This window comes from Capra hircus, chromosome 17 (assembly GCF_001704415.2).
Source record: "Capra hircus breed San Clemente chromosome 17, ASM170441v1, whole genome shotgun sequence".
Lineage (NCBI taxonomy): Eukaryota > Metazoa > Chordata > Mammalia > Artiodactyla > Bovidae > Capra > Capra hircus.
The window spans coordinates 58273011-58284624 of NC_030824.1; the positions used below are offsets into that span (position 1 = coordinate 58273011).

At 38.0% G+C, this 11614-nt stretch overlaps 1 pseudogene across 1 annotated transcript; it reads left to right on the top strand.

Annotated features, from left to right (window-relative positions):
- Window positions 9502-10198, top strand: LOC102176718 (annotated as a pseudogene). Its single transcript, XR_001296686.2, has one exon. The product of XR_001296686.2 is annotated as a 40S ribosomal protein S8 pseudogene (transcript).

Genomic DNA, 11614 nt, shown 5'->3' on the forward strand with positions numbered 1-11614 from the left:
AAAGACACCAAACATTTAATTTCTCTTCAGACTCTAGAGGAGAGTGGATTCTCCACAGCAAACTATGGGGGGCTCCAACTTTCACCTCCGGCCATCATTCTCCAAGACCTCCTTTTGGCGTCTGCCAATGTGTTCTCGTTTCCTTTATTCTGTAGAAATTGATGTTTCAAAAGGATGTGATGAGAATTTCCAGAGCTGGCTCCCAGTGTGCCCAGGCGCTTGTTGGGTGTTTGGCTCACATAAGACTAACCACGTGGGGTATGTGTTAAAATTAATTTATGTTACAGTTCTAAAATAGTAAGAACATAACATTTTTCACTGTGGTAAAATATATACAACATAATATTTACCATTTTAACCAGTTTTGAGTGTAACAGTTCAGGGGCATTAAGTATATTCACGTTGTTATGCAGTTATCTTCACCATCCATTTCTAGAAATGTTCGATCACTCCAAACAGATTCTTGTGCCCGTATCTGTACCTATAAGACACTAATTCTGCACTTCCCTCCTCCCACCCCCGCACCCCTGGTAACTTTTAGTTTACTTTCGGTCTCTACAAATTATTCTTATACTTTGTATAAACAGAATCATTAATATTTGTCCTTCTGTGTCTGGCTTATTTCATTTTGCATAATATCTGCAAGGTTCATCTGAAATAAAATAGTTTTCTATGGATGATAATAATTATTATATTATATCAGTGAAAGGGACAATACTGTTCATAATCTTTCACCAAGATTTCTTTAACCCACTAAAAGAGGGAGCTCTAGAGGCACCCATCTGGTCAGATTCTTTTTTTTTTTTTTTTTGGTCACACCAGGAGGCTTGTACGGTCTTAGTTCCCCCACCAGGGACTAAACCTGGGCCATGGCAATGAAAGCTCAGAATCCAAACCACTAGCCCACCAGGGAACTCCTCAGATTTGTTTCTTACTCAATTTCGACTGAAATAGAAAATCCTAACCATAATTACTGGGCATCAGAATTAGTAAAATTTTCATGACCTCTGATACTCCTAAATCTTTGTCTTAAACATATACCCAGAAAGTACGTATTCTGGTTTCTCTCTCAGCAGTAAGTCAGTTGTTAGGATAAAAAAAATTTTTTTTTATTTTTAGGATAAGAAAAAATTTAGGATTAAAAAATTTCCCACACGTAATATCCAGAATGTTCTCTGTAACAAATTCAGTGTTCTGGAGAAGGGAATGGCAAGATGACGGTAAATGGAGCAGGTCTCCACTTTGATTTCATTTGGCTCTGGAAAGTGTTTCTCCAGGTTTCAGATTAGTTTCAAACTAATTTGTATTAGTTTCTTTTATTTATCCTGTTTTCAGGGATATGAATACAAGCACATCCCATAATGTCTTGAATTTCTCCAATGAATGAAAAAAATCACATGTTAAAATCAAACAAGATATTTATACCATAATTTGATCCTTTTAAGAAATCCTGAAGGCTACAATATTTTATATGATAAAAATGTATACTCTGATATGATAGACTGAGGCTGTTAAAAAATAGAATATATCATTGAAATATGCTACTTGAAAAAAACACTTTAAAAAATGGCATTACTAGTGTCATGGAGAAATGCTTTTATCTCATCCCTGATTTTAAAAGCTTGTTTAAACACTTTTATCTCGATGAACAGTTTACTACTGTGTGGAAAAGAAGGCTTGTACTTACTACCAATTTCTTCACAAAGCATGCTTAAAAGATAAACACTCGGTGACCACAGTTTAAATGTATTAACTACTTTCACCAACTATGTTCTGGAGATGAAGCAAGGGATAAGAACACAACCATTTTATCCAAATAAGTAAGCACTTCCTCCTTGAATTCATAACCAATGCTGGCAATATCTTTTCAGCTTACATCATGGCTCACAAAATAATTGCCAACTACATGAAAAATCCCTAGCATGGGGGTGGAGCAAGGAACTAACCAGTAGGTCACTGAGCACTTCCCTTTCATTTATTTCTGCACATTTCTGCCAAGCATTGATTGATACTCTGCACATCTTTGATTCTTTCCAAATGTAAGCCAAGTGTCTGCCAGAAAGCTCACGATAGACATGACCCTTCTATGCTGAACGGCATTAATGTTATATGATGTACAACAGTCCACTTGGATTATGAAATTCCCAGTGGCTAATTAAAGTTTCTTCCTGGGCATGGTTATTATCATTAGCCTTAGAGTTGGATTTGTAAACTTTTCAGCAGTATGTAACTTCTATATTTTTTGTTTGTTCCTATGTTTTGTTTTGTTTGGTGTACAACTTTGATGAATGTTTCTTTAGCTTTGGTCTCTTCTCCACCTTTAAATGACAAAAATTTATCAATTTCATATTAGAAAGCATTATTTTGTGCTTGTTCAGGAAAAACTCAATTGGTTTATCAGAAAGGTCATGATACTTTGAAAGCAATGCAAAAGCCCCTGTGGCTTCTTGCCATTCTTTAACAAAGTTTTGAAACAGACAATGCAATAGGAACTAGAGGCAAATTGATTGCTGGTCTGATAAAATCAAATTTTCACGTATTCATCAAGATTCACTTGTTCTAACATATATGGCCTCACATTTGCTGTTTGCATTGGACTCCTGTTCACTGTTTACATTTATGCTACTGTGCTTCTATTTATATTACCATTTTCATCACTACCTTTATGTTTTACTTAACTACCTCTAAGCATGCGATTTTTTTCTGTGACTTGCCTATCATAACACACAATTAAAAATATAGAATTAGATGTAAAGAGCATTTAAATATATAAAATCTAACAGGGCAGGAGTGAACCATTAACTGGTGAACTAGTTGAGATAAACATTTTTGGAACATAGTGATTATTATGCATGCAACTAGATTCCTATCCAAATGATAAATTGATCTTAACGTTCAAACCTGCAAAATGAACAAGAACTCAAGTGTTCTCTTGCTCTTTCCTTCTTTAGCTAGCCTGGGAACGCAGATGATCCGCAGTCTGCCTGTGATCAAGAATTCCCCCTGGGGTGGGATTTCAGGGTGTTAGGACAGCTGTCTGCCCTCCAGAATAGCTCATCCTCTAACTAGCCTGATAGCCAAAGTCCTCAAGTCATTAGTGATTCCTCCTAGGAGCAAGATAGACCTGGGTCACAAAATTCAAGGTAACTTTTATTAAATATCATGAAGCCCACAGCAGAAAGGTGGTTTATAAATACAGGCAATATATGAAACAGACACAGTTCCTGCCTTCTGGAGCTTATGATTCAGACCTTAAATAAACACATAAATTGCAAACTACTGATTATGGTAAGTGCTGAAGGAAAAGAAGGACGAAAGAGAGAATCATAAAGTGGCAGGCGCGGGGAGGGGAGATCTAATTTAAATTGACGGGTCGAGGGCAAGCGCTGTGTGAATTATTCTCTTTGAGATCCTCAAAAAGCAGAATAATCGGTGGGCACTATATATATATGTACATTCTTTTTTCTAATAACATTTGTGTAGTGCAGGAACACCTAAGAAACAACATTCTTTTTGTTCTTTCAATTATTATTATTATTATCATTGATGCTTTTAGTGTTTGCTATGTTCTAGGCACTGTTCTGGGCTCTGGTGTAGAGTTGCAGATGAAACAGACAAGATTTCTGTTCTCATGCAGCTGAAAGTTGAGATGCTCCTCAGAATATGAAAAGAGAAAAAGATAACTAAACTCTGGAGTAATCTGTTAATTAAAAAAAAAAAAAAATGTAACTTCTCTGGTAGCCCAGTGGTTGCGACTTTGCTTTCCCATGCAGGGGGTGTGAGTTCGATGCCTGGTCAGAGAGCTAAGATCCCATATGCCTCGCAGGCAAAAAACCAAAACGTAAAACAGAAATATTGTAACAAAGTCTATAAAGAGTTTTAAAAATGGTCCATATAAAAATCTTAAATAAAAAAGCTTATAAAGCATCATTTCATCAATAATGCAAGATCACCATAGGAATAAGAAATATGCCCTTGCCTGACAACACCTGGCTGTAACCTGACTGCATGCTAAATCATACGTTTAAAAACAGGCATATATCAGTCAAAACTAGAGAATAGCAATGTTGAAGATAAAACCCCCGTAATGGAGCTGCTATATCAGGTTGTATAGATCAATGACACCAGACATTAATATCATCTTACTCTTGTGATTGAAATTTGGACTCAAATGGAAATTGGTCTATAAAGAGAATTGTTGACAAGTCTGTGTTACATTTTTATAACTGATCAATAAATTGGCATTCTGGTCAATCTGTAGAAGTATGTTTAACCTGAATGTTTACAAGAGAGATCATACATCAAGTCTGCAAGGCCTAGTACCTGCCCGTCAGGGTGGCCCTAGGCTTTCTCCCTGAGACCACTGGCTTTAGGGTAAGTTCTCTTTCTGATCAGCAATTTGCATTAATCAATAATCATGAGATAGTTGGAAGCTACCTCATCAACTGTCCCTAGTGAGGAAAATAATGATTTGGGATGTGGGGTAGGAAATGGTTATTTCAAGGTTTACAATAAACCATTTTCAACAAAATCGGCTGATATTCCTAAGAACTGTCGAATAGACTAGAAAATGAAGGAGCAATTGAACCCACAACTTTTGATCCTTTTGTGAGTGTAGTTGCCTGCGCTTATCAGTAGGAAGACAGGCTAACACAACCAACAGGGTGCAGACGTTTCTCATTTATCCCAACAAGCTGAAATAGTACAGAAGATCAAAAAGGAAGCTTTCAGCAGTTCAGTCTTGTCTCCTTTCTTTGTGAAACTGAAAAGAACCAAAGTAAGCACATCTGAATTTGGCATAAATGGGACTAAGAATATTTATCGTAGACAGTTGAATATTAGTCATGAGATCAAAGCTGTTCCTTCCAAGTTTGGCAGAAAAACACAAAGAATTTGATAAATATTGAATTATGCTATATGGCAACTGCTCATACTTTTAATATAATCTGCTTTTTATGAATTTCTTTCCTTCTACTTTAAAATCAAAGCCCATCACCAAATACAATTTAAAAAAATACTACATTGAATTGCTTTTCATCTCAGCTTAGGGAAGAGTTTTACTTGCTTTCACACCATCATCTTTAGCAATTTTTCCTCTGAATAAGAGGGGAAAAAGGCTTAAAATTTCCAGAGAAATGTAGTGAAAAATAAGCTGCCTGGAGAATGATGTGGTCATGTCAGACATATCACATATATTACTCTTCAGTTAATGTATTTAAAGACATCAAATTAGACTATGGTAATTATTTTAGAAATTTGATTTTTCATTTTATGGAGCTTTCTATAAACTGGAGCATATTTAAGCACCTGAAAACATTGGTCAGTTTTTCTAAACTTTGTACATTAGGATCACTTGGCTGGGACACAGGTGGATGGTGGAGGGAGTGGGGAAGGGCCAATTTTAAAATTGCTAATACCTTATTTCCACCCATGAGAATTTAGCCCCCTAGCTGATCATAATCTGCCATCAAAATTAAGACTATTCTAAAAAAGAATTGTGGTAACATAACCACCAAAATTCTCGAAATTCAAAAGGCATTTAAGTTTAGGTTAGGTTGCCAGATGAAATAGAGAATGCTTATTTAAATTTGAATTTCAGATAAACAACAAAAACAAACACTGCAAAGGCACCCTATGTTTTTATGTACTGACAGCCCTAAATTAGATTCTTTTTTCTTTTTTCGCTTAAAAATTCTTTGGAATAAAGTTGTTTACCTACTCTTGGAGCTGCTTAGAAACAGACTTCTTTGATTTAAAACAAAACAAATATCATGTGATATCACTTATACGTGGAATCTAAAAATTGGTACAAATGAACCTATTTACAAAGCAGAGAGTCACAGATGTAGAAAACAAACTTATGGTTCAGAAGTGGAAAGGCAGGGGTGGGGATAAACTGGGAGGTTGGGATTGACATATGCACACTACTATATATAAAATAGGTAACTAATGAGAACTCTACTGGGTGCTCTGTAATGACCTATATGGGAACAGAATCTAAAAAAGAGTGGGTATGTGTCCATGTCTAACAGATTCACTTTGCTGTGCAGCTGAACACATTGCAAATCAATGATACTCCAATAAAAATTAATTTTGAAAGATGTATTCCTTTCCTAGATCCTAAACCTGTTCATCTCCTAACACTTCCAAGTTCTCCCTTGGTTGTGTCTTGTCTTGTTTTCATGGTTTACAGTTGTCCCTAGCAGGGAGGGGCTGCTGCTGCTGCTGCTAAGTCACTTCAGTCATGTCCAACTCTGTGTGACCCCATAGACGGAAGCCCACTAGGCTCCCCCATCCCTGGGATTCTCCAGGCAAGAACACTGGAGTGGGCTGCCATTTCCTTCTCCAATGCATGAAAGTGAAAAGTGAAAGTGAAGTCGCTCAGTCGTGTCCGACTCTTAGCGACCCCATGGACTGCAGCCCACCAGGCTCCTCCATCCATGGGATTTTCCAGGCAAGAGTACTGGAGTGGGGTGCCATCGCCTTCTCCAGCAGGGAGGGGCAGGGAGAGACAAAGCTAAACCATCTTGTTGAGACCCCAAAGCAAAGTACATCTCTGCTGTCATGATTAGAACTTACGTTTCATCCAGAAAAGTGAAAGAAGTGCCCTTTGTATATTAAGTGAAAACATCAAGAAATTGGGAGATCGCTGCCGCTAACATTATGTATTCCTTTAAAGCCTGCGCGCCTGTGCGCTACATCGCTTCAGTCGTGTCTGACTCTTTGTGACCCTATGGAGCTTAGCCCGCCAGGCTCCTCTGTCCATGGGATTCTCCAGGCGAGAATACTGGAGTGGGTTGCCATGCCCTCCTCCAGGGGACCTTTCCCGCCTAGGGATGGAACCTGCATCTCTTACGTCTCCCGCACTGGCAGGAAGGTTCGTTTCCACTAATGCCAGCTGGGAAGCCTCTATTTCTTTCCAAGCTCTAAATAAATACATTAGATAGATGTAGACCTAGGAATCGGTACTGGGAGATTTGATAACTGAGCCAGAAAACTCTCAGATCTGCTGTCTTCCCTGTTTTCTACTGTGTATCTCAAAGAGGAGGAGCAGTGACCATCTCAGCTTCACATACTTCCTCACTGTTTCTTCCCTGCCTAATTATCCAGTTCTCCCTAGACTATTGATTATGTAACTTTTCTCATTTATTTGTGATGCTGTCTTTCCTATTTACAAATTTTTGTTCATATTGTGAACCAGGTATTTTTAAATTGTGCCTTGTAAGTAATTTTCTGTTATAAAGAAAAGTTCTTAATGTTTATCAATTTGTTTTATTTTGACTTCCTTAGTCAAGTTTTTAGGAAAGAAGCTTGTCAAACTCCGGGAGTTGGTGATGGACAGGGAAGCCTGGCGTGCTGAGATTCATGGGGTCGCAAAGAGTCAGACACGACTGAGCGACTGAACTGAACTGGACCCCTTCTTTGGTGAGACTTTATTCCATCTCTAGAATCTCATCCTAGTGAGTGGAAGTGTTTTGACGCCAGGACATAGGAGACCAATCAAGGGATTTGGGTCCCTTTTGTGTGTGTGTGTGCGCGCTCAGTTGTGTCCGACTCTTTGTAACCCCATGGATTGTAACCCACCAGGCTCCTCTGTCCACGGAATTTTTCAGGCAAGAACACTGGAATGGGTTGCTATTTCCTCCTCCAGGGGATCTTCCCCACCCAGGAATCAAACCCACTTCTCTTTCATCTCTTGCATTTGCAGGCAGATTCTTTACCGCTGAGCTACCTGGGAAGCTTTTTATTGCTCATCAGATACCATCAAGTATGTTCAAACAGTCCTCATCTTGCTTCTAGCCCTCTTGTGAAGGAACGGCTCCTTGGGACCACTGCCTTACTCCTCACAAAAGGGGGGTGTGCAGACCCCTGTTACTACCACCTCTGGGTCAGAACCTGTGTGCTCAAGGTATCCTTCAGTCTCAAGACGTTTACCAATGATACATATTCTGCGATGATTTCCAAAAACGTAACTTTAACCTCATTAAGGCTAACTTGTATACCTACACACATTCTCCTGTATATTTCAAATTATCTCTAGATTATATATAATACCTATTACAATATAAATGCTATATAAATAGTTGCATGGCAAGTTCAAGTTTTACTTTTTGAAACTTTCTGGAATGTTTTTTTCCCAAGTATTTTTGACCTGATAGTGGTTGAATCCAAGGATTGGGAACCCATATGGAGGGTATGGAGAACAGACAGTACTGACTTAAAAAATCACTTTTCTACTTTTTTCCCTTAGTCTTCCCACTCAAGTATTGATAATATCCATAAATACTATAGGTTTTTTTTTAACTTCATAGAAATGGAATCATATAACGTACAGTATTTTATATCTAGATTCTTTCACTAAATATTATGTTTTTGTGATCCATCAGTGTTGATCTGAAGCATTCTTATGGTTACAACTCTACAGAAACGGCTTGTATTTCCCACCCCTGCTCTGCTCCAAACCAAGGCAACCTACTTGTGTACGTATGGCTGAGTCCCTTCACTGTTCCCCTGAAACTATAACAGCATTGTTAATTGCTTATATACCCCAGTACAAAATGTTTTTGGTGTTAAAAACAAAATTTTTTTTAAAAAAAGAATACGTTGGGTATGTTCATGGCCAGTTCATCCTGCTTTTGGCATCTTGGCTTTAAGAAGGAGGGTCTCCTCTTAGACCTTTACCTTGGGTAGACCCTGGGCTTCCATTTCTGTTTTTTACACTCTTCAAGGCTACTAAAGCCAACATTTGCCTGGTTTAGGAAATGTTCTTAAGGCAAAACCAGTTCAAGTGCTCTGCTGATATTTCCAGGGTCCCTTCACTATTTAGATTTTGGCCTGGAAATTCACCATTTTAAATTGCTCTTCCCTCCAGCTGGGAGAGTTGGTCTAAGCAATATAGCCTTTCATATTATGGGCAATGGAGGTCTTTTATAATAAAAAATTATGTTCAACCTGTATTTCTATCCCTATTTTCATTCCACATGCATTAATGTGTGTTTATATGTGTGCATTTCTTAATCAGAATTTCCTAGTGCATTTTTGTATTATTTTTTCCTCCAGAGATATAACTTGATTCACTTACAGCTCTAATATTTTTTATTTCCTAATTCTTTAATTTCTGCTTTTATCCTTATTTCCCTTCTCATTTTTTTTTTTAATTCTCTAACTTATTGTGTGGAACACTTAGTTCATTTACCGTTAGGCTTTTTTTTTTTAATATTGAAAAATTTTAAATAATGAATTTCTTTTTGAGTCTATCTTTGTTTGCATCCCATTAGTTTTATTATTTCATATCCTTCTTTTGTAAAGGGCCTGTAATTGTAGTTTTGATTTCCTTTATGATCTTAAGCTTATTTGGAATGATTTCCTTCCTCAATTTCCAAAGGATTGCGTTTTTCATCCTTGTTTGACCACTTATTATTAAATTTGGATGTATTTTACTATTTTTAGAGAATGTGACCTTTTCAGTTTCAGAGTTTTAAAAAGTTTACTGAGTCTTTCCAGCCAGCGCCAAGCAATGGGCATCTCTCGGGACAACTGGCACAAGCGCCGTAAGACCGGGGGCAAGAAGCAGAGGCATGAGCTGGGATGCCCCGCTGCCAACACAAAGATTGGCCCCCTCCGCATACACACAGTCCATGTGCGGGGAGGCAACAAGAAGTACCGGGCCTTGAGGCTGGACGTGGGGAACTTCTCCTGGGGCTCGGAGTGTTGTACACGCAAGACAAAAATAATCGATGTTGTCTATAAGGCATCCAGCAACGAACTGGTCCGTACCAAGACCCTGGTGAAGAGCTGTATTGTGCTTATCGACAGCACACCGTACCGACAGTGGTACGAGTCCCACTGTGCACAGCCCCTGGGCTGCAAGAAGGGGGCCAAAGCTGGCTCCTGAGGAGGAAGAGATTTTAAACAAGAAACGATCGAAGAAAATTCAGAAGAAATACGATGAGAGGAAAGAGAACGCGAGAATCAGCAGCCTTTCAGAGGAGCAGTTCCAGCAGGGCAAGCTTCTTGCATGCATCGCTTCAAGACCAGGCCAGTGTGGCCGAGCAGACGGCCATGTGCTGGAGGGAAAAGGGCTCGAGTTCTATCTGAGGAAGATCAAGGCCCGGAAAGGCAAATAAACCCTCTTACCTCCTGTCTTAGCTCACCTAATAAAGGTGTTTACTGTTCTATGCCAAAAAAAAAAAAAAAAGTTTACTGAGTTTTTAAATATATTACCATATATATTTATATATATAACATATATAACATATATATGTTTATATTTAACATATATTTTACAGATCCTGGTCGAAAAGAAGGAATGATACATTGGGTCTAACATTCAGGATATACATAACATAGATTAGATAGATACACAGATACTAATTTTTAAAATTATATTCATCTAAGGCAATTTTTTCCCTACTTGATTTGTCAGGTCATTAATTCAAATGACAGGTATCCTTACCTTCTTAGGGATAATATGTTCAAGGCTATACCCTTCTAAATTTGAAGACATTATCCTTTACATTAGGGGTGTCCCTGGTAGCTCAGCTGGTAAAGAATCCGCCTGCAATGCATGAGACCCTGGTTGGATTCCTGGGTTGGGGAGACCCACTGGAGAAGGGATAGACTACCCACTCCAGTATTCTTGGGCTTCACTGGTGGCTCAGCTGATAAAGAATCTGCCTGCAATGTGGGAGACCTGGGTTTGATCCCTAGGTTGGGAAGATCCCCTGGAGAAGGGAAAGGCTACCCACTCCAGTATTCTGGCCTGGAGAATTCTGTTGGGCACAGCTGAGCGACTTTCACGTTCACTTTCCTGTACATTACTTTAGAAAACTTAATATTTTCACTAACTAGTGATACTGGAAAGCGTAAAGTACATGATTATTGTCTGTTAAGTTTTTATTCCCTGTACCTCTTTCAAACTAAATGTCTACCGACTGTACCACAGTCAAGCACATATCAACCATGTCTTTATAGATCTTGTCTCTCCAATGCATAACCTGACGACTGTGTCTTTCTCTTCATGCCTTGGACAGTCACTGTGTCCATTTTTTCCTAGTAACCATATGTTTAGGGGAGAAAATGAGCAAGAACGGTATCTCTAACCAGTATTTTGACTTTGGAAAGTCCCTCCCTCTCTCTTTACTTCTTCCTGAATCATTAAATTGATAAAGTATAGGAATAAAATAAGAATTTAGTAGGAATGAAATGACTTCTCATAGAAAATTTGAAAATAGTATCTGCAATATGAAAAACTAGAAAAAATGATATGCAACTCCATCACTCCAAGGCAACAACTATTAACTAGTTTTCCTTGTTTCCTTCTATTTTTTTTTTTCGAGAATTGTTTTTACACAATTGAGATCAATTTTGTGTCCTGACTTTTCTAGTATTTCTTTATTATTTTTTATATCATAGGCATTTTCCATTATTTAAAAATTCTCCATCAAACTTATGTTTAAATGCTTCAATAACATTCCACTATTTACTAAATATTTGTTTAATGATAGAGTATCATTTTTAATATCTTTGTATTATAAATAACATTTTGATGAATTTCTTCTTTTTTTTTCCTCCAGTAATACAGTGGACCCTGAAATTTCAGGTGCATCAGAAG